Raw genomic sequence first — 27,008 nt, 5'->3', positions numbered from 1 at the left:
GGGAAGAAATGTGATCTAATTGACTTCTACCGTGGATTGGCTGTTGGTGCAAGATGGGGTGGTTTAAGTATCTCATGCACAACATTCTCTAGAGCTTACAGAGAATGGTGCAAACAACAAAAATAAATTCAGTGAGTAGCAGTTATAAGGACAAAAATGCCTTATTAATAAGAGGATGGCCAGACTGGTCCAAATTGACAGGAAAGCAACAGCAACTCAAATAGCCATGTGTTTACAAAAGTGATGTGCAGAAAAACTCAGCTGAACACACAGTTAGAACCTTGAAGTGGATAGGCCTCAGCAGCAAAGACTACACCACGTTCCACTCCTCTATCTAATAAAGTGGCCACTGAATGTATATCAAAACATAAAGTGTCATTTAACATGTCATTTGCATCAAATCAAATCAGCAAGGATTCTGCTGGGGGCAGCCCACAGTGTTGCCATGCTTTTGGTGCCAACATAGCATACCCACAACTTAGTTACCCTACCCCATACTTTTTTGGTATGTAGGAGGAAACTGGAGCACCCAGAGGAAACCCATTCAGTCATGATGAGAACGTACAAACTCCTTACAGAAAGTCAGCCATCGAATCCCGATTAGTGACTAATGGCACTGTAAAGTGATTGCAATAACCACTGCGCTACTGTGCCACCTAGTGATGAAAATCTGACATAACAAATTCACCATTATATTTATATTATGTCCTCCGGAACAGTCTTGGCCCGAAACGTCGACTGTACTCTTTTCCATAGATGCTGCTTGGCCTGCTGCATTCATCCAGCTTTTTACGTGTTGCTCCAGATTTCCAGCATCTGCAGATTTTCTCTTGTTTGTAACTGGATTGTAATTGAGTAGTGTAATTCCTATTCAGTTCAGTATACTTTGCTAATGTAGTGATATCACTGTAGCATAGCAGTTAGCACAACACTATTACAGTTCAGGCACTAGAGTTCAATTCCGGCATTGTATGTAAGGAGTTTGTACAATCTCCCTGGGTTTCATACAGGTGCTCCAGTTTCCTCTCAGTTCAAAGATGTACCAGTTAGTAGGTTAATTGGTCATTGTAAATTGTCCTGTGATTAGACTAGGGGTGAAATAGGTGGGTTGCTGGGCAACATGGCTTGAAGGGTCTGTTCCGTACTGTATCTCTAAATAAAATAAAACTAAAATTTTCAATTTTGTAAAGAATATTTGCAAACATGACCTAAAGAATTAGATAATCAAGAGGTACTTTTGTTTAATATCTGCAGTAGCATGAGGGTGGGGTAAATGGACAATATACTTCAATTGTTTTTTAAACAGCCATTTTGTTTAATATGTACACAAAGCATGTGTGTGTTACCAAGAAAACAATCTATCATACCACAGTACATCAAGCTGATGGGAAAATGGAACAGAACCATTCAAGAAAAATTTGTTATTGACATTTGGATTCAGGAAGTTGGTTATATTTTCCCTGATGGTCACGATAACTCTTTGTAAATGTGGTCTAATAGTGGAGCAAAAAAATACTGCCACAGCTGGCTTCCTGTTAAACAGGAGTTTTAGTTGTCTGTCAAAGCAATGAACTCCCACTTCCTCCTGTCCCCCACTCACCTTCCTCAAATGTCCTTTCATCAGCTGATCACAAAGTTCCCTGACAATTCTGTGCTTGTATTTTTTTCTAAATCTCAACTCTTGGTAGTCAGCAGAATACAATCTGAAAAAAGCAGAATCGTAATCACATGAGATTCTGCAGATGCTAGAAATCCAGAGCAACACACACAGAATGCCTGGAAGAACTCAGCAGGTCAGGCAGCTTTAACAGAGAGAAATAAACAGTTGATGTTTCAGGCCAAGACCCTTCATAAGGACTTTGCCTGAAGTGTTGACTGTTTTTTTCCCTCCATAGATGCTACCTGACCTGCTGAGTTCATCCAGCATTTTGTATGTGTACATCAGAATCAGAATATGTGAAAGTTGTTTTAAAGATACCGTAGTCCAAACACACAGTTCACTATGAATTATAATATAAATAGCACAAAAAAGTAATAATGAGGAAACGTTCATGAATTTTGATGGCAAAGAAGCTGTTCCTGAATCACTGTGTGTCTTTGGGCTCTTGTACATCCTGTCCAGTGGTAGTAATGACGGAAACTACTTTCTAGAAGCACTGTCTTTTGAAGATGTTCTTGGTGGTGGAAAAGTCATGCCTGATGAAACTCGCTGAGTTTACAACTCAGCAATCACGTTATTTAAAAAACACAGGATGAAAAGGAAGCCACCTCCAAGAACTTGTTCTACCATTTGATGAAACAGTGGATCTAACTATGATTTTTAATATTTGTCTAATTTTCCTAACAAATTAACTAATATGATTATTCAATTTTAGATATAAAAATAAGTGACCCAGTATCAATTTCTATTTCCAAAAGTGAGTTCCAATTTTGTCACTACATATAGACACTTTTCTCCTTTCATTTCTGAAAGACTGGCTGTAATATTTAGACAATTATACTGCATTTCTAGTGTATATGTGTATACATTTCTATATACCACATCTGTACCTATTCTTGTTTCATATTAATCGCCATGGTGGCCTAGCAGTTAGCATGATGCTATTACAGCTCAGGATGTTGGAGTTCGGAGTTCAAAGTTCACTGTAAGAAGGTTGTACTTCCCTTCATGTGTGTTTCCTCCGGGTGCTCCATTTTCTCCCACAGTTCAAAGATATACCAGTTAATTGGTCATTGTAAATTGTCCCATGATTAAGCTAGGGTTAAATAGGTGGGTTGCTGGTTGGTTACGTTTGTTGGGCCAAAAGGACCTGTTCTATGCTTTATCTCTAAGTAAAATATAATCTTTTAAACACCTCAGCAGACAGGTCAAAAGCTGGATGGAAATGGATTTCAAAATCATTGTTGAAAGGATTGCATGGAAGATTGGTAATTGTTTAAACATTGCAATTGCTAGAATATGAAACTCAATACCTGAAAGGTTAGAGTTAAAAGAAATCTCAGCTTATTTAAAAAAATTTATGCTTATCTAAAGAGTTTAGACATGATCTGCACAGAAAGGTAGCATTATTTTAGTTTATAAGCCATGGAAACTAAAGCAGTGAAGCCTGTCTGTATATTTGAGTGGATGGGAAAGGGGCTTGTTTTGCTATCATCTTGTTTTGTTTTATTGTTGTTTGTTGTGTTGTTCTGCTGAACATTCTGGGCATTCAATGTAGGTGCCAGAATGTGTGGTGACACTTACAGGTTGCCCCAGTACTTCCTTAAATAGTGTCAATTGTTAACACATATCATTATTTAGAGATTCAGTGCAGAACAGACCCTTCCACCCACCAGGCCACACTGCCCAGCAACTCATCTATCTAAGCCCAGCCTAGTCACGGGACAATTTACAATGACCAATTAACCTGTTAACCAGTACACCTTTAGACTGTGGGAGAAAACTGGAGCATCTGGAGGAAACCCACACGCACACAAGAAGAACATACAAACTTTATTACAGAGGAAGCTGGAATTGAACTCCCATGCCCTGAGCTGTAATTGCATCATGCTAATCACTATGCTACTGTGGCACCAGTATGTTTCGATGTACACATAATAAATAAATCTGAAACTTTTCAGTTTTTCTTCAATCCTTATTTTTAGTTTACTTGACCAGTCTTTCAAATAAGATTTTAGCAAATGACTTTCTAAAATACAAATATGCCCTAGCAAAGGCTTTATACCATTACACCAACGTCAAAGTATTGGAAGTAAAGTAAATGAAAAAAGTAATAGTAATTTCACATGCATTTCATTCTTCTAACAAAGCAGAGGAGGTATCTGAGATGAAACAAAAGAGCGACAAAAAGTTTTGTAAGGATAGACAAATTAAACACTAGAGGAGTACTATTATTGGTTTAGAGTGACATAAACAATCTCAGAAGGGTTTAACTAACAATAGAATGGGAGATGACAGCAGCAATTTGTGTCAGAATTAATAGTAAGGAGAAGCAAGTACTAATGGGTAAGTGCCAGCTAAAGATGAACAAGCACATAACGAGCTATTTAAGCTAGTAAGAGAGCTGCAGGGAGTTGTAATCTAATCATAGGGGATTTCAAAATCTCAGGAGTTAAACTTGACAGATCCAAGGCAACTGAGAGACAATATGAAAAACATAGGCAACCATATCGAGGTAATAACACAGCAGGTGAAGGAGGCTTATGGGACTCTTGTGGTATTAGGGTAATTCAAGAATTAGTAATTGGGAATTTAGCTTCTGAACAGCATTGCATAAATAGATTTTTGATATAGTTAAAGCAGAAACAAATAAATAATTTTCTTTTAATTTTAAAATAACAGCAATATTGAACAATGCATGTAGAAAGAATCATGTAATGCTCATACAGAATCCAAAGAATTGTCTTCTTTACCTTGATTAATTGTCACTAAAATACTGATTGGCTGTAATCTGAGAGATTAAGAGTGTGTTATTAATACAGATCTCTCTTTCCATCCCCAGACATTAAAACTGTATATCTGAATCAAAAGTACAAGAGATTCTGGAGATGCTGGAAATGCAGAACAACACACACAAAATGCTGGAGGAACTTAGTTGATCAGGCAGCCTCCAAATTTCAGGCTGAGACTCTTCATCAGAATTCATTTCTTAATCTTTTTTTTTAAGAAAAACAAACAGATATTAAGGACAAGGATGCCCTTTGCAAGGATATGCCATAGTACTCTTCAGCCAATGAGGTACCTTTAAAGCATAGCCACTGTTACCATGCAAAATATACATAACAAGTTACAACAATGTGGTAATGACATTGAAGCTGCTTAAAATATTTTGTTTTTGACAACTTTCCATTTTGCCTCTACAGGTCCAGTTCTCCCACAGTGGTTACATTGTAATGATTTGCCTCAAAATGAAATAATATGGTTTTTAAAATTGTAGAATAACTGAATACAGATATGGGTCTGCAGTCTATTTGCATATTTGGAGATGCAGCACAGCCCACGCCGCCCAATTACACCCATGTGACCAATTAACCTACTAACTGGTACTTCTTTGGACTGTGGGAGGAAACAAGCTCCTGGAGGAAACCCACACAGTCACGGGGAGAATGTACAAACTCCTTACAAATGGTGCAGGAATTGAACACAGGTCACTGGCAGGAGAAAATCTACATATGTTGGAAATCAAAGTTATACACACAAAATGCTGGAGAAACTCAGGCCAGACAGCATCTATGGAAACAAGCAAACAGTCAACACACAAGAGGAAATCTGCAGAGGCTGAATGCTGTAATACCATCTTTATACTAATCCCCACTCTACTGTGGGCCAACTCTCTTTATGGACACCACCATAGCATAGTGGTTAGTGTGATGCCATTACAGCTTGGGGCGGAGTTCAGAGTTCAGTTCTAGCATCATATATAAGGAGTTTGCATGTCTTCTCTATGAATGTCTGGGTTCCTCCAGGTGCTCAGCTTTCCTCCCACAGTGCAAAGATGTACTGGTTAGTAGGTTAATTGGTCATTGCAAATTGTTCTGTGATTAGGCAAGGGTTAAATAGGTAGTTCGCTGGGTGGTATGGCTTGTTGGGCTGGAAGGGCTAGTTCTGCGCTGTATCTCTAAATTAATAAATAATAAGTCTCTCAATAAACTGTAGCATCACGAACCACGCCCCACAGAGCAGTAAAAACCTAATTCTTTCTTTCACCCTTGGCAGAAGGCACTGCAAAGGTAACAAGAGGAAAATGAAATTATTATCCAAAAATATTATTTCAATGCTTTTGTCCTTTTTTAAAAACAAGGAATATGACTATGATCTTCTTTAATTAGTAATATGACATAATATGGAAAACCTGCAATTATCCATGTCTCTCACCAAAGTACACAAGTGAGCTTGAAACTCCAGAGAAGTAGCCTTTACAGAAAAATCACTCAAGGTAATTTGCCTGTAAACTGGGAAATTTGCCCATACAAGGCAATTAGGACCAACACCAATACTAGAAATGTCAAAGCCAGATAATGATAGGTTCATCAGTTTAACAAGCATTATGGGCACAATTCTGGAAGGCAATGGCTGAATTTTGGTCAGTGGTGAAGGAACCTATTTAACTAGTATTTTTTTCTGGACCAGCATGTGGATATTTCCACTGCTCTGCTGCTAGTTTCAATGAATGCACCTTGAATGCAAAGGCATCCTGTGAACAGGAAAAACAGAATGATCTTCAACAAGCAGCTCTGGCCTATGGTTAGGCCACACTTAGACCCCCTCCAGTTTGCCTATCAGCCCTGACTAGGAGTTGAGGATGCCATCCTCTACCTGCTGAACCGTGTCTACACCCACCTGGACAAGCCAGCAAGCACTGTGAGGGTCATGATTTTTGACTTCTCCAGTGCATTCAACACCATCTACCCTGCTCTGCTGGGTGAGAAGCTGACAGTAATGCAGGGTGAATGCTTCCCTGGTGTCATGGATTATTGATTACCTGACTGGCAGACCACAGTACGTGCGCTTGCAACACTGTGTGTCAGACAGAGTGGTCAGCAGCACTGGGGCTCCACAGGGGATGGTCCTGTCTCCCTTCCTCTTCACCATCTACACCTCGGACTCCAACTACAGAGTCTTGCCATCTTCAGAAGTTTTCTGATGACTCTGCCATAGTTGGATGCAACAGCAAGGGAGATGAGGCTGAGTACACGGCTACAGTGGGAAACTTTGTCTCATGGTGTGAACAGAATCATCTGCAGCTTAATGTGAAAAAGACTAAGGAGCAGGTGGTGGACCTGAGGAGGGCTAAGGCACCGGTGACCCCTGTTTCCATCCAAGGGGTCAGTGTGGACATGGTGGAAGATTACAAATACCTGGGGATACGAACAGACAATAAACTGTACTGGTCGAAGAACACTGAGGCTGTCTGCAAGAAGGGTCAGAGCCATCTCTATTTCCTGAGGAGACTGAGGTTCTTTAACATCTGCCAGATGATGCTGAGGATGTTCTACGAGGCTGTGGTGGCCAGTGCTATCATGTTTGCTGTTGTGTGCTGGGGCAGCAGGCTGAGGGTAGCAGACACCAACAGAATCAACAAACTCATTCGTAAGGCCAGTGATGTTGTGGGGGTGGAACTGGACTCTCTGATGGTGGTGTCTGAAAAGACGATGCTGTCCAAGTTGCATGCCATCTTGGACAACGACTCCCATCCACTCCATAATGTACTGGTTAGGCACAGGAGTACATTCAGCCAGACTCATTCCACCGAGATGAGCATCATAGGAAGTCATTCCTACCTATGGCCATCAAACTTTACAACTCCTCACTCAGAGTGTCAGACACCCTGAGCCAATAGGCTGGTCTTGGACTTAATTCCACTTGGCATGATTAACTTATTATTATTTAATTATTTATGGTTTTATATTGCTATATTTCTTCACTATTCTTGGTTGGTGCAGCTGTAACGAAACCCAATTTCCCTCAGGATCAATAAAGTATGTCTGTCAAATCACTCAAACATATTGGCTGAGACAAACAACAGCTAGACCACAAAATATACATTTATTTCTGTACTGAAAACTAATTAGAGTAATTAATTAATTACTCCGCTATTTAAGAAGGGTGGGAGGCAGGCAGCAGAAAGGAAACTATAGACTGTTAGCCTGACATCAGGGGTAGAGAAGTTGTTGGAATTGATTGTTAGGGATGAGATTACAGAGTACCTGGAGACACATGACAAGACAAACCAAAGCCTGCAAGGTTTCCTGAAAGAAAAATCCTGCCTGACTAACCTACTGCAATTTTTTGAGGAAATTACAAGCAGGAGATGCAGTAGACTTGGTGTACTTGGATTTTCAGAAGGCCTTTGACAAGGTGCCGCACATGAGGCTGTTTAGCAAGATAAGAGCCCATGGAATTCCAGGGAATTTACAAACATGGGTGGAGCATTGGTTGGTTGGCAGAAAACAGAGTGGGAATAAAGGGATCCTATTCTGGCTGGCTGTCAGTTACCAGTGGAGTTCCACAGGGATCGGTGTTGGGACCGCTGCTTCTTACAATGTGCATCAATGATTTGGACTACGATATTAATGAATTTGTGGCTAAATTTGCCGATGATACAAAGATAGGTGGAATGGGTAGTGTTGTGGAAACGGAGACCCTGTAGAGAGACTTAGATAGTTTAGGGTAGTGGTCACTAACCTTTTTAAGCCCAAGATCTCCTACTTTGGCCTTAGTAAAAGGCAAGATCGGCCCCACATCAATTAGTTACACACATGCACACCAGAGCAGAAAAGACTGGAAGTAAAACCCCGCAAACCAGAAGTAGAAATAATATATAAACACCGGGGTAAGGTACCCACCCTTTTTTTTGCACCACGGACCAGTTTAATATTGATAATATTCTTGCAGACTGGCCGGCGGGGGGACGGGGGGTGGGTGTGTTAAACATGACCGGAATACAACGATACTCGAAGCAGGTTCCTTATGTCCAGTCTATTCTAGTTTTCGCGGCTCTCGGCTTCTGTCCCGCTTGCTCAAATTTTTTTCCGCTGAGAAAACTCGCGAGTTTGCTTTTAAGTGCAAGGTGCTTGGACCCAGGGTATTGAAGCAGTTTTGGGACATTGCCTCATTAGACAGCCTCCGGGCCTGAACTCAGCCTCCCGCTCGCCCGCCGCCAGACACCTTGGCCAGGTGCAGCTGGTCGTGGGTGGGGTGAGAGAACAAGGTCAGGGCCGGAGGTCCCCGTACTGGGGGTGGTGGTCACAGTCCGGAGAGCACGGCCGACCGAGCGGGGAGTGCAACAGAGCATGGGTGAAGCATTGGCTGGTTCGCAGAAAACAGAGTGGGAATAAAGGGATTCTATTCTGGCTGGCTGCCAGTTACCAGTGGAGTTCCACAGGGATCGGTGTTGCAACCGCTGCTTTTTATGATGTGCGTCAATTATTTGGACTATGGGATTAATGGATTTGTGGCTAAGTTTGCCAATGATACACAGATAGGTGGAGGAGCAGGTAGTGTTGAGGAAACAGAGAGCCTGCAGAGAGACTTAAGAGAGTTTAGGGGAATGGGCAAAGAAGTGGCAAATGAAATACAATGTTGCAAAGTGTATGGTCACGCTCTTTGGTGGAAGAAATAAATGGGTAGACTATTATTTAGATAGGGGGAGAATTCAAAATACAGTTTGCAAAGGGACTTGGGAGTCCTTGTGCAAGATACCCTGAAGGTTAATCTCCAGGTTGAGTCAGTAGTAAAAAAGGCAAATGCAATGTTGGCATTAATTTCTAGAAGTATAGAATATAAAAGCAGGGATGTGATGTTGAGGCTCTGGTGAGACCACATGGAGTGGTGTGTGCAGTTTTGTGCTCCTTATTTTAGAAAGGATATACTGACAGTGGAGAGGGTTCAGAGAAGATTCATGAGACTGATTCCAGGATCGTGAATCATGAAAGGGTTGCAGTATGAGGAATGTTTGGCAGGTCTTGGGCTGTATTCCTTGGAGTTCAGGAGAATGAAGGGGGGGTCTCAGAAACATTCTGAATGTTAAAACGTCTGAATAGATTAGATATGGCAAAGTTATTTACAATGGTAGGGGAGTCCAGGAGAAGACCGCATGACTTAGGGATTGAAGGATGTCCATTTAGAACAGAGACGCGGAGAAATTACTTTAGTCAGAGGGTGGTAAGTCTGTGGAATTTGTTGTCATGCGTACCTATGGAGGCCAAGTCATCAGGTGCATTTAAGGAAGAGATAGATAGGTTCTTGGTTAGCCAGGGCATCAAAGGGTATGGGGTGAAGGCAGGGGAGCAGGGATGACCGGAAGAATTCAATCAGCCCATGATCAAATGGCAGAGCAGGATCGATGGACCAATTGGCCTACTTCTGCTCCTATATCTTATGGTCTTATCGTTAAGAGCATAAAAGAGAAAAAACCTCTTTAGAAAAACCTCTTAGGGTATGCAAACTCACATTTGCTATATTGATTTTTTTCAGGGCCAGAGATATTATTCAAGTGGAATTATCACAAATTATGAATTTAAATATTCACTCACACACTGGAAAACACCAGTCCCAGATTTTCCATCTTTTCTGTTGTTATTTTAGAATTTGTGTGCTATTGGGTTGGCCAATGTTTATTACCCATTACTAACAGCCCCAGATGTGGTGGTGGCACTTTCTTGAATTGTTACTGGCATTCTGGTGAAGGTATCCTTGATATTACTAGATGGTGAATTCCAATATTGTATCTAGTAAGGGTGGAGGAATGAAGATACATGGTGCATAGTGGGTTAAGTACTGCAATTTCACATACAACTTCAGATTTCAGCAGGAGATCTTCCAACAATAAGCGACCATCTTACTGGTTCATCAAAAGCTGCTCCCCCGTGCTAGCTAGGGATTAGCCCTTTTAAGGGTCATTGCAGCCTCTTCCACTCATTCCTGTTTAGTTGATCACCTGAAAGCACTGTTAAAGTATAAATCTAGTGTGCTGAAAGCACTAAGTCTCTTTTTTGCTCACTAGCCACTGTGGACCAGGTCACATATGGTGCCATGGAAACAATGGAAGTGGGCTGCAGTAAAATTGGGTCCACATGCATACTTTTATTTATTTATACTTTATATAAATATTTGAACTTGGGTGTAGCTTAAATGGTTTACTGAATGTTTAGTTACTTGTCCTGTGAAGCATGATTAACTTACTTACCAGTAGTGACTCTCTTCTGTCACCACTTACCAAACCCGTGATTTTACACAACAGCCCACCAGTTGTCCGGCATGGTACCTGTGATTACAACTTCCAAATTTAGGAACTTAATCACACATGTGGATGCCAGAGGCTGCTGTCCAACCTACCCTGCAATAGTTCTGACAGCCTGACTGTGACTAATAGAGCAAAATCCAAGATGTCACAGAATCTTAGTTTGGCTTCCAGAGAATGTCATGTCTCAACACTCTTAATTTAAAAAAAAACTTTAGTGTATTATTGATTGCGTAGCTAGATTAACATTGGAAGCTTAGAATTTCAGAATTCCTTTTACATGGTACTGTGCAATACTGGAGAATGCAGTAAGACTTATGGCATTACCTCTGCAGATGACATGCTCCCCAAGGTATAGCATAGGGCGATGATATTGTGTACAACACCCTGATAATACTCAAAGGTAGTGAAACTCCATGGCATGGTTTCAGATATTTAATACTGTATATCAACTCTCATTGTTGGGCCCCTTTGTGTATCAAGGTCCTTTCTCAGCTTTCTTTATTTTAGAGATACAGCACGGTAACAGACCATGCTGTCCAATTGCAAACCCTGCGTCTTTGGAATATGGGAAGAAACCAGAACACCCGGAAACCCACATGGTCACAGAGAATACATAAATTCCTTACAGACAGCGTCGGAAAGTGAAGCCGGGGTGCTGATGCTGTAATAGTGCTACATTACTGTGCTACCCTCAAAAGTCTTAAGAAACAAAGACAACTACCTCTTGTTCTACCTATACCATCAGTACTTGTTCCTCATTTGACCAACATATCTCATCATACACTGAACCCAACAACTAATTTATTAACCAAGCCAATCTTTGTGCTGGTATATGAAAATGACATGGCTATTGAAAGGAGCTAAAATAAAAACAGATAATGGACAAAGGTTATTGTGCCACTGAGAAGCTGCATAGGAAGAGACCACAAGATGTGGGATGAGTTAGACCATTCAGCCCATCCATTTTATCATGGCTGATTTATTTTCCCTCTCAAATCCATTATCCTGTCTCCTTCCTGAAACATTTGAAGCTCTGATTAATGAAGACACTATCAACCTCCACTTTAAATATACCCAATGAATTCTACAAATTCACCACCCTACAGCAGAACAGCAGAGTATGAATATCCAAACAGGAGCAAAAGCTCACAGCTAAAGCCTGCTCTACCATTTAGTCAGTTCATGACTGATCTGATTTTGGCCACAACACAACTTTCCTGCATAATGTCTATAAATATTAATTCTCCTATAAAATGGAAAATCGATTTATTGTTATCCTAGGCAGTGAGATACAGGGAAAATCCTGTCTTGCATGCAGTCCATACAAATTAAATACAACTGTGCCTTGTCTTGAGATTATTTAATAAATATGTTTATAAAACCAAAAAAATTCCACCTCTATTTTAAATGAGAAACTCCAATTTCTGGTGCTGTGCCCCCAGTTCCAGACTCCCATGAACATTCTCACAGCGTGCACTTTGTCAAGCACACTTACATATTTTTCACTAAAACTTAAACATCGATGATACAATCCAATCTGTTTGTATTTCTCACAACTGCTTTAACCCAGGAATCAACCCACATCAGTCTCCAAAGCAATCATATCCTTAAGTAACTCAGTAGACCAAGACTGTATATAACAGTCTATATCTACTAATTAGTTACAGCAAAACAGCTATTTCCTTTCCTAATTACTGGGTATACAGTACCTACATGCTAACCTTTCACCCACTCTTTCTTAACAGCATGAGAGACTATTTAACACAGCAGCTGAACTTGAATGATGTGCACTATTTTCTAAAACTCCATGTGACTACCATTGCAAAACGTTCCTTGTGGGTGTTGTCCTTTCTAATGTTTTGGAACAATTCTGTGCACGCAGCATCTTTTCGCAGATTAACGGCACAAGGATTATTTAAAAATGAACTGCTATTGAAAGCTTAAGTTTAATAGTCATTCAATCATACCATACAGCCAAATGGAACAGTATTCCTCAAGGGCCAAGATACAAAACACAGTACCAACAGTCACACACAGCACAAAAAATTACAATAGCAGTAAAACATACAGTAAAAAAAATATATAATCCAAATCCCTGAGTGTCATGGCCTATTGGACGAGATGTTGTCCTGGAGCCACATCTTCAAGAACAAGCACCAATTCCTTATCTCACACTAGCGCAGCCACAGATGAACGCATTCCTGCTTGTCTTCCACCAAGCAAACACAGGAGAGCAGCATAGACACCGCCATGCCACACCTCCTCTGGCGTCTCCTCCTGGGTGGCTGCAATAGGTTACCTTGCAGCCTGAGGGCCTGGACCATGCAATAGAGGCCATGCAGCAACCCCGCCGGTCACACCAATGAACCAGACTTGCAGACTACATTACCAATGTCCAATAGAGTCTTGCGATCACAAGAAAAATAGACAATCCTTTGCAGTTGGTTGGACCACGCACCATCTCTGACATCTTTGGGTTGCTGTAGCAAGCAACAACATGGTTCACAATCAAGCTCCACCGCTATTGAGCAACTCACTGATGGGGTTGACCAGTATTACTTAACGTCCTTAATATCCAGCAGTGCCTTGCGATCATAAAATTGCAAAATTAACATTATCACAAAATGTTACTATGATTTTTCAATCACTTCCCTTTTCAGCAAATTGGCTGCCAAAATATACACCAATGTTCTCAACAAATGTGCTTTTTAAGGATTTTATACCTTTTTAATTCAAATGTAACACTTACCCACAGGCTGGTATATGTCTAGGGGAAAAAGGGATCCAGCCACTCTCCAACCCACCTCCCGTACACGCAGGTGCTGTGAGAATTGAGTTTATGCCTCGCGCCCGCCAACAGTATCAAACCCACAACAAATACCGTTATGAAATACACTTTAAAGAGTTTACTAAAATTAAAAAGAGTAGTAAGCAATACAATATATATACACAAGGAAAAAAAACAAAAGGCGCCACTTATCAAAGTTCAGTCTGTTTAGTGCACTCGTTGGAGCTCAATCCACGAACCAATCGACCCATCCGGCCGTCGCACCTGGGACCACCCCGGTGGTCTTACGAGCAGTCCAGCACACGTCCACCTTCTTCCATATAACAATATGCAAAATTAAGACTTTATACATGTAGAACAATGGAATGTATTATTACCCTGAGACTTCTGTGCTGATTTTGTTTTGATGATTATAGAACTTAAGAAACCACAGCTAAAATGGGTCATACAAATTAGTTTATTACTGTCACATATGACCAAGATACAATGAAACACTCATCTTACATAATTTCACAGATCTATTTGTTACAACAGTGCACTGAGGTAGTACAAGGTAAAAACAACATGAGTGCAGCATACATCATTCAACTAATCTTATCGCCCACTAACCCACCCCACCACACTCCCAACCACTACCTCTTAATAATTTCCTGTCAGAGCAACTTTATATACAGACACTCCTGTGCCCAGTGTCACTTTATGGACATAGTCAATGCATAAGCTCATCTTACGTATTTATATTCATCGTGCATTTTTTATTATTATGTTCATTATCTTATTGTTCTTTTTATGCTGCATTAAATCCAGAGTAACAATTACTTTCTTTACCCTTGTATACTTCAAATGACATTACACAATCTTGATATTAAATGATTTTGAATTTTTGAAAATAAATCAATTTGTATCATCTCTCAAGTAATGAAATGTCCGAAGGTTCTTATCAGTGAGCCATTTCTCTGAGCCAGAGATAGTAATCAGTTCAGAAACTGTAGCAAAGTTGTTCCTGATTGTGAGTTTAAGTAGCGTAAAGAATGGGAGGACACTAGAAAAGATTCTCAGCAACAATATTCACAATCCTTTGGCATACAGGACTCAAATGGTTTGTCATCTCAGCATTAAATTGCCTGACCATTACCCCCTCCCAAAGACCAATTCTACAACAAGAAGAAATGATATCTCATTATGTCTTTATCAAACTCCCCACATGGTGGTTGTCTGTTGTGTCTAACAGTGACAGGAATCATGTGTGGGAGTTTTTAAAATGGAAAATCCGTTGCACTGAGGTCATTCCACTCTCTTGACCTTGGAAGACCAGGTTCAATGATATGAGTAGTCGTCAAAACTAGGGTCTTCCTTGGTTGCACTGGATGATCATGACTTCTGTCTCTTTTGCTCTCCACAGAGCATTGTAAAGCTGCTGTCCTGGCCATTAGATCATACCGTAGATCTCATCTGCCCAGTCCGCCAGAGCTGACTGAATGCTAGGACAGGCATGACACCATTTCAGAGGTACGAACTCCACCTGTCGATGCAGTGTACTAGGGTGTGACAGCTGTCGCATGCAACAGCTCCTTGGAGCCATTGGTCCAGTAGGGACCAAATGTGAGTGAGCTGCCCCAGAATAGACAAGGCAAGCCCTTTCATCAGAGGAACTACCCCTCCCTGGACAGCCTATAGAACCTCTCTCAATTAAATCACCCTGCATTATTTGAAACTCCGGCATTTCATGAACGTTTCCCCCATTTTGAGCCTTTTCAAATTTACCACTGCCCATATACCAGTAACAAATTCCATCACAATCTATTTCATGTCACAAGTACCACTTCCCAACCTATTACCCCACAGACCATTCTGCATCAAATACCCAACTTCCATCTGTTTCTCCAACAACCATAGTAATTCACATTTTTGCATGGGTTACTTCCTGGAGCACCACGACAAAACCTACACAGGGTGAATATGAAAATTCAACATTCAAGGTCAGAACTGAGATTAAAGAACAAAGATTAGCTTTAGTTGTCATCATTACATTGGTAAGTTGAGGGAACACACCAGGAGAAGTAGAAAGGGTGAGCAATTTCAAGTTCCTGGATGTCAACAGCTGAGGATCTATCCCGGGCCTAACAGATCGATGCAATTTACAAAGAAGGAAAGACAGTGGCTATATTTCATTAGGAGTTTGAGATTTGGTATGTCACCAAAGACACTTGTAAATTTCTACAGATATACCATGGAGAACATTCTAACTGACTGCATCATTGTCTGGTATGGAGGGGCCACTGCCCAGGATCAGAAAAAGCTACAGGAAGTTGTAAACTCAGTTAGCTCCATCAAGGGCATCAGCCTCCCCAGCGTACAAGACATCTTCAAGGAGCAATGCTTCAAAAAGGTAGCATCCATCATTAAGGACCCCTATCACCCAGGACATGCCCTCTTTTCATTGCTACCACCAGGGAGGAGGTACAGAAGCCTGAAGGCCACACACTCAGTGATTCAGGAATAACTTCTTCCCATCTGCTATCAGATTTCTGAATGGTCAATGAACCCATGAATACCACCTCACTACTTTTTTCCCCTCTTTTTGCACTACTTATTTAACTTTTTAAATATATAATTTACTGTAACATTTTTAATATATTACAATACTGCTGCCACATAACAAATTTTGCAACATATGCCAATGATATTAAAACTGATCTTGAAATGTGTTGTTTTGCATTAACAACCAATAGAGTTTGAGGATGTGCTGGGGGCAGCCCGCCTATGTTGCCATGTTTCTAGCACCAACACAGCAGGACCACAATTCATTAACACTAACCCATCTTTGAAATGTGGGAGGAAACCCACGCGGTCACAGGGAGAGTTAACAAACTCCTTACAGACGGGCGGGATTTGAACCCTGACCACTGGTGCTGTAAACTGTTACACTGGCTGCTATGCTACCATGGTGTACTGAACCCAGGTGGCTGGAGATGTGAGGCAGCAGCTCTACAGGCTGCACCAGTGTGCTTTCTATAAATGATGACTTGTCTGCTTACCCCTTCCACAAAAACATAATCCACCCAAAACACCCCCATCACCAAAATGATGATCAGATTGCTTCCTGCCTGGCCATCCTGTTCAACCCACACTTGCCACAAGTCCAAAATCAACCATCTGAGCATCCACTGCCCAACAATTCCTCCCAGAAAAGTAAACTAACTTGGCTTCGCCAATCCTGAATTGCAAAATTGCTCTTGCATATTACCCCCCTCACCCTCCCCGTGCATACGAACCTACATCTCTCTGGGATTCTTGCAACATCTCTCTGGGATCTCTCTGGGATTCATCCAACAATCCTTGTTCCAGCAGCTATGTTCAATCCCTTCCCAATGCATTTATAGCAATGAAATCCACTTACCAGGGGTATTATAGACTCTCCTCACTAGTAACAAAACAGCATATGCCTCATGTAATCCACTCTTGGTCAGATATATCTCCATACTTCTTCGATGCAGCCCATTCCACTTCAGCCCTGTGTACACAGATTTGTGCATTCCCCTTCCCACCCAGCTTCACATGCAAACCCTCTCCAAGGTGATATGACTACTCCATCCAAGATATAGTATACTGCCTGCACAAATCCTAGGGTACATGTGTTTATACAACAATGTCTTTGTATGCCTCCTACATCCTGGTTTCTTCATTTTTGTTGTTCTTTTAGCATATATGCAAGTTGTGCATAATTTATTAAAGTTTGTTAACTTATGTTTGTAATGTACTATGCTGCAGAAAACTTAATTTCCATGGTGGCTATACTCTTAGTGACACTCTCCCTCACTCCACTTGGGGGTATGTACATTTTCCATCCCTGGGTTTCCATACATCTCCAACCTACACCCATGGAATCTTGCCTCGTCCCAACTAGCACGTCTCATTCATCACCACACTCAGCCTGGTTAACAACTCCATTCCTTGAGGTTTGTGTATTCACCTCCCCACCCCACAGGTCCATGAAACACAGGAGCAGAGTTAGGCCATTCAGCCCTTTGAGTTTGCTTCACCATTCCATCATGGCTGATCCCATTCAACCCAATACACCTGCCTTCTTGCCATAACCTTCGATGCCCTGAGCAATGAGGAAACTATCAATTTTCGCTTTAAAATATACCCACAGTCTTGGCTTGCACAGCTGTCTGTGGCAGATCATTCCACAGATTTGTCACCCTCTAACTAGAAAAAATTCCTCCTTACCTCTTCTAAAGGGTCACCCCTCAATTTTGAGGCTGTGCCCTCTAGTTCTGGTCACCCCCACCACAGGGAATATCCTCTCCACTTCCACTGTATCTAGTCCTTTCAACATTTAGCAAGTTACAAACAGAACCACCACATTCTTCTAAATTCCAGTGAGTTCAGGTCCAAAGCTGCCAAACGTTCTTCATATGCTCCCAGAATCATCCTTGTGAACCTCCTCTGAACTCACTCTAATGCCAACACATCTTTTCTGACATATGGGGCCAAAAATTGTTGACAATACTCCAAGTGCGACCCTACCAGTAACCTATAAAGCCTCAACATTATCTCCTTGCTTTTATATTCTATTCCCCTTGAAATAAATGCCAACATTGCATTTGCCTTCTTTCCCACAGAATCAACCCGTGAATTAACCTCCGGGAGTCTTGCACAAGGGTTCCCAAGTCCCTTTGCACCTCTGATATTTGAATTTTCTCCTTTTTTAGACAATAGTCTGCACTCTTGTTCCTTTTACCAAAATGCATTTCCTAAAACTATTCCATCTACCACTTTTTGCCCATTCTTCCAATTTGTCTAAGTCCTGTTACAAACTCGTTGCTTCCTCAGCACTAACAATCCCTCCACCTATCTTTGCGACATCTGCAAACTTTGCCACAAAGCCATCATCTAAATCACTGGCAAAAATGTGAAAAGAAGTGGTCCAATACTGACCCCTACAGAACACCACTAGTCTCTGGCAGCCAACCAGACAAGGCCCCCTGTATTCCCACTTGCTGCCTGCCTGTCAGCCATTCCTCTATCCACGCTAGTATCTTTCCTGTAACGCCATGGAATTTTATCTTGTTGAGCAGCCTCATGTGTGGCCCCTTATCAAATTCCTTCTGAAAATCCAAGTAAATGACATCCACTTCTTCTCTTTTGTCCACCTTGTTACTTCCTCGAAGAACTAACAGATTTGTCAGGGAAGATTTCCCTTGACAGAAACCATGCTGACTATGACTTATTTTATCATTAGTCTCCGAGTATCACAAAATCTTATCCTTAATAATGGATGTCAACACTTTCCCAACCACAGAGGTTAGGCTAACTGGTCTACAATTTTCTTTCTTTTGCCTTCCTCCCTTCTGAAAGAATGGAGTGACATTTGCGATTTTCCAGTCCTCTGGAACCATGTCAAAATCAAGTGATTATTGAAACCAATGCATTTGCTATCTCATCAGCAACCTCTCAGGACACTGGGATGCAGTCTATCTGGTCCAGGTGACTTATTCACCTAAAGACCTTTGAGTTTGCCTTGCACTTTTTCCCTTTGTAATAGCAATGGCACTCACTCCCGCTCCCTGACACACTGCTAGTGTCTTCCACAGTGAAGACTGATGCAAAGTACCCATTAAGTTCATCTGCTATTTCTTTGTCCTGCATTACAACCTCACCTGTATCATTTTCCAGTTGTCCAATATCAACCCTCACCTCCCTTTTACTCTTTATATAATTGAAAAAACTTTTTGGTAAATGCTTTATATTATTGGCTGGTTTGTCCTCATAATTCATCTTTTCCCTTCTTATGGCTTTATTAGTTGCCTTTTGTTGGATTTTAAAAACTTCCAACTCACTTTTGCTACATTACATGCCCTTTCCTATGCAGTTATTAACTTTCCTTGTCAGCCATTTGAGAACAACTTCTTCTGTGGGACATATCTATCCAGAAACTTCAGTCACCTCTGCTCTGCCGTCATCCCTGCCAGGATCCCCCTCCAATCCACTTGCGGAAGCTCTGTAATTCCCTTTATTCCATTGCAATACTGATACATATAATTTATACTTCTCCCTCTCAAATTGCAGTATGAATTCAATCATATTATGAATCACTACTTACTCAGGGTTCCCTTATCTTAAGCTCCCTAATAAAACCTGCATTATTACACAATACCCAATCTAAGATAACCTTTCCCCGAGTAGGATCAGTCACAAGCTGCTCTAAAAACCTATCTCATAGGCATTCAATAAATTCCCTCTCTTGTGATCCGACACCAAGAGGGTCAATACATCCTCTCCCATCCGTGGGTCCGTACGTTCTCTCCTTCTCTCTTCGAACCCTCTCCTCTTCATGCTCCATCTCCGGGTCCGTGCATCCTCCCACCCTCGCGACAATGCCTCACTCCTGTCTCGCTTCCCGAGCCTCCCACTCCCAGGTCCACGATCCGCTCTTCCCCACCGGTTGGCGCCGGGTTCAGGGACCCACAAAGCTGGGGAGGGAAGCACTCACACTCCGACCAGACGAAGTTACCGCCGTACTGCTTATCGAGGCCGCCGACCGGACAACCACCTTCACAGCCCGCCCACCGCCGCAAGCTCCGCCTCAAACACAACATGATCCATTCCGGCAGCCGCTGCTGCCGAATCCTTCCACCGCGCACAAAGTAGCGCATGCCCCCGAGTCGCGGGAGGGCGGGGAAAACCACCTCACACCCCCTCAGAAAACCACCGTCCCTGTCTGCTGGTGCCTCCCAGCTGGCGGTAAAGACACTTCAGCCCCCAGAGAAACCGACGTTTTGTGTGGGAAGGTGGGGAAACAGTTGGCGGACGGATACTCTGGAGAAAGGCAGCGAGGCGGCCTTCTTGGGCGGGCTCTCGTAACGGGGAGTCGCCGCGACACGGAGCAAAATGTCGGAGCCGGAGCAGGGCTGCACCGTCAACGGCTCCACCTTCCATCGGCTTTTATGACCCGCGGTCAAGCCGCTGTTTACATGTATTTATTAATTGCTTCTGTGAAGTTAACTTATTAAAAGTTTTTTCTTTCTTCGATGGAAAGATGGATGTTACTCCTCCTTAGTGCCTACAGAAAAGGTAAAGAGTTTTCTTACCCCCCTCCCCTCAAGCCTCGGGCCGCAAGCAGCTGTCAAAGACAACCTAACGTTATTGGTGTAGACCCGCCCTCCGCACTGCTTACAATTGGCTTCTGGAGCATCATTCAGGCCAGAGTCGGTCGATGATTGGTTAGACCACTGTCAATCAGGGCATGGGGTGGGGCGCTGGGAAAATGTCAAGTTAGGCTGAGAATCGCCCCTCAGTTTATAAACCTTTTTTTCTTGAAAAATGATCACGCACCCGACAAATGAAAGAGAACTATTGTTAAAACGTTATGTAGAAGGGGATGTGGTGATCTTGTGTTAGATCGCGCTTCCGCCCGCGAAGCTACCTTTCCCCTGGGCTCGATGACAAGTGTAAACGCCATGTTTTGCCCCGGTGTCGGCGTCCGTGCTCCTAGACTGTGTTGCCGCTGCCTCCTGACATCTAAAGGGATGGGGCACTTTATTTATACGAGGGGTCGGCATTCCTTACCATGGTATAAAATCGAAAACTGTGGGCGCCGAATTGGGAGGAAAGAGTATTCCTTGGTTGAGGAGGGGGCGGCCGGGGTGCCGGTGCCTCTTTAATATCCCCTTCCTCTTCTTAACTGCCACCCCTCCCTCCCGCGACATCGCAATCACCCCCCCCCCCCCACAGCTCGCTCTTTCATCTCATAACACGTCGCCCTCTTCTTGTGATCGCAATTACTTTCCACCGAGCACGTAAAATTGCGCAACACGAGTCTGCAATCAGATTGTCATTCGCTTGGTGCCGGAGCAAAGAGGTGTTCTTTCCTTTTAAACCCAAGGGTGTGTGTATGCTCGGCCTCGTTAAGTTTTTCACTAACCGCAGGCGCCTTCTGAGTGCAAAATTTCCTTCAGTCACACCCTGTCCATATCAAAAATGCAAGAAAGCGTAGAAAGACTTCATCCGTTGGTTCCAAGGGTAGCTGCCACATGTTTCCTGTGATTTATCTTGCATATTTTGACTTTGTGCTTTTAAAACGTGACTGCTGTTTCACCATGATACCACTTGACGAAATGACATGTAGAAAAGAGATCTTTTCCTTCACAGATTTCTAATCCTGCAAAGCAGGTGATGGCGGCTTTGTTTAGAACAAGGGGATTGATGATGTGGGTAGGAGAAAGTATCGCAAAGTACAGTATGTTGAGATTTTTATGCTTAGGTTAGAATAATATTTACTGCTTTATTGCACACATCCAGTAGTATCACTAATGGTAGAGTAAACAAATGTGGTGCTGAAAAGATTAAAATGCAGAGAAAAACTTAAATTGGTTCCATGTTTGTAATTTGCAAAGAAACAGCTTCTTCCCCTCTGCAGTCAGATTTCTGAATGGATATTGAATCTATGAACACTATCTCACCACTTTTTTGCACAACTTAATTTTATTGTGTGTATGTGTAATTCACAGTTTGTATTATGTATTGGATTCTACAGTTGCCACTGTTATCAGATTTCATGACGTATGCTGGTGATACTAAATCTGATTCTGAAACAGAGAATGCTGGAAGTACTCAGCAGAATGGGTGACATCTATAGAAGGAATTAGAGTTAACTATGAGCTTTCTGTAGCTCAATGCTGCCTGATCTAAATGTTAGCTGCATCTCAATTTCAATTTAACACAAAATGTTGTGCTCTGAATACTGATGTGAAGAGTTGCTCCATGGTGGTTCTGATAATTAATTCAGTGTAGCAATGATGTAGATAAGAATCATAGGCTTCTAGCTCGAATGGATGGAATACCCATCTCCTGGGAAAGGATTGTCTTTACAAGACGTTCAACTGAGCTATAAAGCCCTCGTCATCAAAGTTGTTTGTTCTCATCTTCCCAACATAGAAACATAGAAAACCTACAGCACAATATAAGCACTTCGGCCCATACTGCTGTGCCAAATATGTACTTACTTAGAAATTACCTGAGGTTACCCATAATCCTTTATTTTTCTAAGCTCCATATACCTATCGAGGAGTGTCTTAAAAGACCCTATCTTATTCACCTCCCCCACTGTCGCTGGCAACCCATTCCACGCACTCACCATGTTCTGCGTCAAAAAAACAACTTACCCCTGACATCTCCTCTGTACTTACTTCCAAGCAGCTTAAAAATGTACCCTCTCATGTTAGCCATTTCAACCCTGGGAAAAAGCCTCTGACTAGCCACATCAATGTGTATCATCGTCTTGTACACCTGTGCTCTCGGAAGTTTCTGTGTCTGAATTCCCCATTTACTGCCTGCTAAAACAATAATCTGTTTCTGTCTTCTCAGTGGCTTCTTGAACTATTTTACTTATATATGTATGTGTGTGTGTTTGTGTATGTATGTATGTATGCCCACACTTTTATATATAAATATAAAGGGGTGGAGGAAGATCTCATTGAAACATTGAAATATTGAAAGTCGTGGAGTGGATGTTTGTTATAGTGAGTAAGTCTAGGTCCAGAGTAGACAGCCTCAGAATACAGAGATGTCCATTTAGAACAGAGATTATGAGGATTTTTTAAAGCAACCACTGGGTAGTGAAACTGGAAGTTATCACTGACAGCTGTGGAAGCCAAGTCATTGGGTATATTTAAAGTGGAGGTTGATAGGTTTTTGATCAGTAAGGGTATCAAAGGTTACTGGGAGAAGGCAAGAGAATGTTGTTGAGAAGGATAATAAATCAGCCATGATGGAAAGGCAGAGAAGACTTGATGGACCGAATGATCTAATTTTGCCTCTGTCTCTTATGGTCTTATACGCACTTTAATTTGGCTACATATCTACCTTGTACATGGTCCAATTCATTCCCTACTGACCTTTGCTAATTCTATGCTCACAGCAAACAGAATCTGATCTCTTATTCATTCTCCTCAACACTAAATCCCCTCTGTTTGTCTTCACCACATCAAAATATAAACGTCTGTCATTTTAACAGTATATCTGAAGGCATTTATCATTTATGGCATCATGCTTTTGTCTGGGTGAAGTGGAATGTATAACTCTTGTTGAAGGTGATAAAGTATTTTTGCTGAATAAATTGATTTTAATGTAGATAGAAGCCGGTTTGTTTTAAGACTAATTACACATTGAGGTGTCAGTCTGTTGTAGGCCCAGTAAATATTTACACAAGAAGAGACTTTAAAGACAATGGGAGTATAATTCTTGAGTTTATTAACTACTTTTTAGTGTTTTCCATTTTGCATTGTAATATGTATCATCATGAAAGATTACATTTGGTGGTAAAATTTACAGTGTGTCTGATGTTAGTATGTAGTTTGCTGACTGATACCCTCTGGGGAAATGATGTTTTTCAGAGCTTCTGTAAATCAGGTGACAAATGTAGCAGATGGTGAAATAATCACATGCAATTTCAAATCAAAAGGATGTGGTATTTTCTTCTTGTTAATATTATACCTATATATTTGAAACCTTTCCTTCCTCCCCCTTTAAGAATTTGTAGAAATACCAGATAGAAATCCTCCGTCATAACTGTTGGGAAATGTCTGAAATGCTTCACATTGCATTACTTTAAAATACAGTCACTGTTGCATTGCATTGAAGTGCAGTCATTGTTATGTAGATAAATTACAAAAGGTATTTTTATATCTTCTGTAGAGCCACAGACAGTAATGGAAATGACTGGCTGGCTATGGAGGAATATTAGGTTTAATAAAATTTTGATTTTACTGAATAGACAGATTAGTCTTGGTATAGTGCCTCATCTGAGGATTACGCCTCCTGACATTCTATTGCAAATGAGTAAGTTTTTTTTAGATGAAACATTTGCTTCAGTTGCAGAAAGCTGTGGCTATAATCTGATAAAAGTGACATTGTCAGTTTGTTGGGCCAAATCATGCTGGCTCTGACCAGTGCTTCAGAAAGGAACTGCTGGCATTCACCTGCTGCTACTTGGACAAGTTCAGGATATGGTGACTAACAGATTTCTGTGTGTCCAATCCTAACCAAATCAGAACCGGATCAGAGTTTCTATTCATTTGAATGAGGATTACTGCTTTGGAGGTTGGGTGGATTATTTTGTTTGTATGATTTTGAAGTACAGGTAACTCTTAAACCTTCAACATCATTTTTTTTAAATTTCTGAAAATTGAGAACATTTAAGAATGTAAAAGAATGCAGACTTTTGAAAAATGATACTTTCTAACTTGCTCTTGTTAAAACTTCTAAGGCTTTTGGAGTGTGGTTCTTGGTAGCAAGCCCCCAATATCTACTATCACTGAACTTGGAGCATTTGGGTAGCTGTAGTTTGGTTTCTGCTTCCTAAGCCAGATAGGAAGTAAAATAGACCTCATCTCCAGCTTCTAGATGTACACAGTTGGTTTCTGTTGCAATTCACCTTGCTAATTCTTGGTTTACAACTCTCCAAAGAGAGGTGATTTGGATGAGCTCCAGAGAAGTAATTGGTGTGAATGTTAATCCAGAAAAATTTGCTAGTTTTTGGGAAGGAATCTAATATCACTTTAGAGAGCATAAATGTACATGTGATGTGAAACAGAAGTACGTAGAATTGGGAACTACTGATAGGACTACAGCATGGGGAAATGCAATATTTTTACTGAAAGATAACTAAAAGTTGAGGTATGGAAAGCTAATCTCATTAATGTATTTAAACAAGATTTTGAATTGGTGCTCTGAAATCAGTAAACCAGAAGAGTTCCTGTGTAGAGAGAAAAAAAAACAAAAATGGTAGACCAAATTGTAATTCTTTCTGTGAATCCTGTTTGAATACTAGGAGTTTATTATCCATTTCTCAGAAGGATAACCACATAGAAAGGGACAAGTTGATGTTTTCCAGTTGTTGACATTCCTTACTTGAAAATTGTGGTACCACTGTTACCATAATGACAGCAGGAATTAGGACTTTGGTTGCAGGTTCTAGATTTTGCAGGTGGTGGATGTAGTAATCACATCAAACATTTCTGTCACAAATTGCTATATGAGTAAACAAAAGCCATGCTATTATTGGACAAATGCCACTTTTAGATGGCTGCCTGTTTGTTTTCTCCCTTAACTTTCTATTGTTTCTCGATGAATCACTTGCCATTTAACACAACCTTCAGACTTCTCAGCTGAGACATGATCATGCTCTAAAATATTAAAAGTAATGTGTTTCCTCAAGCTAGAGAACTGTGAAACTTACTTTGTGTGGTCATGTGTTGGCGTGCACGTTCTTATGACCTTTATTGTTGGGTAGCTTGGTTATTGGTGTATTGCAATGGGAGATTGTTTTGTTTTAAGTAACAGGCTTTTTCACTCGGTCTCATTCATTCTGTTGATGTAACTTGTTGGAGTAATGTGTGGTTTTAAATTTTGAACTCTATTTATAACTAATCCAAAGGGCTATGACGGGTTTCGGCATTAATGCTATTTAATTATGTAAATCTTAAACATGAAAGACTGTGACAGTGAGCCAGTCTCATAATTATCGCAGCTGTAGGCATTCAACATGTCAATTGTACCAAAAGCCTTGGATTCACTTTTTGAGCCTTTTTCTTCTGCATCAAATGTGTCTTGCAGATTATTTAAGGTCAGACTTCAGGATATTTAGAAGTAGTTGTATTCCATTTTGTGCATTTTAGTTGCAGATAATCAGGAGATAAACAGATTTTTTCTTCATTTTCCCCTCCAAATGTATTCTTTACAATTTATTTTCCTTCTTTATGTCATCATATGAGAAATAATAACGTGTAAGTTCAGAAGTAAAGCTTAAATTGTCTTAGGAAAGAATTACCTTTTAAGAAAATAATTTCTAGTCTTTTATCATGTGAATTAACCTAGATTGTTGCATTTCCAAGTCAGAATATTTATTAACATGATGAATTATTAAAAGGAACTGCCACTGTGACTAATGTTCTTTGCACTTCTCAAAGCTTTCCCAACTACTCCAAATATGTGTCCTTTGGTTTTTCCTTAATCATTTTTTTTCCTCCAACCTATCTTCCCACCAATCAATGGTTGTAGAATTTCTTAGGCTGCAGATTTTTGATTTCCTAGAAATTTATGGTTTTGATTGTGTTCATGTTTGTCCAATGTAAATGGATTGACAGCTTGTGGAAGATTGGGAATAGTGCGGAAGGTAGAATGAGATTTTGAACCTGTATAATAGTACTATTGTCTCTTAATAGTGTGTTCATCTTTTAGGTATTTTCTGTTTGTACCAATAATATATTGGGGCTGAAACAATTACCCCAAATATCCTATTTTGTACTGGGTTTTGTCCTTTCTGTTTTGTTGAATTTGATAGGTAGCTCTGCAAAATCAGAAAATGCTGTTTCCACTTGGTAGTTATATGCCTGAATCCACATTAGCTGTATAGTTACTGTCCAAAATGTTTTGTTTTAGGGCTCTTTTGGGGACCTTGTATTGGACTA

The 27,008-nt window shown here is 41.0% G+C and overlaps 1 protein-coding gene across 5 annotated transcripts in view; it reads left to right on the top strand.

The window, feature by feature from the left end:
* The first annotated feature begins 20,339 nt into the window (after nt 1-20,339).
* rc3h2 (ring finger and CCCH-type domains 2) overlaps nt 20,340-27,008 on the top strand; it is a 132,507-nt gene continuing 125,838 nt past the window's right edge. For 3 of the 5 annotated variants that reach the window (XM_059993956.1, XM_059993954.1, XM_059993955.1), the window contains exon 1: nt 20,343-20,613. The gene's annotated coding sequence lies outside the window, so the exon portion shown is untranslated. Of the gene's footprint in view, nt 20,614-27,008 lie in introns of all 5 variants that reach the window. The other 2 variants (XM_059993958.1, XM_059993957.1) reach the window with 2 other exon arrangements.

Source organism: Hypanus sabinus, chromosome 18, assembly GCF_030144855.1.
Source record: "Hypanus sabinus isolate sHypSab1 chromosome 18, sHypSab1.hap1, whole genome shotgun sequence".
In the NCBI taxonomy this organism is placed as follows: Eukaryota; Metazoa; Chordata; class Chondrichthyes; order Myliobatiformes; family Dasyatidae; genus Hypanus; species Hypanus sabinus.
This window is presented reverse-complemented; position numbering and strand designations above follow the sequence as displayed.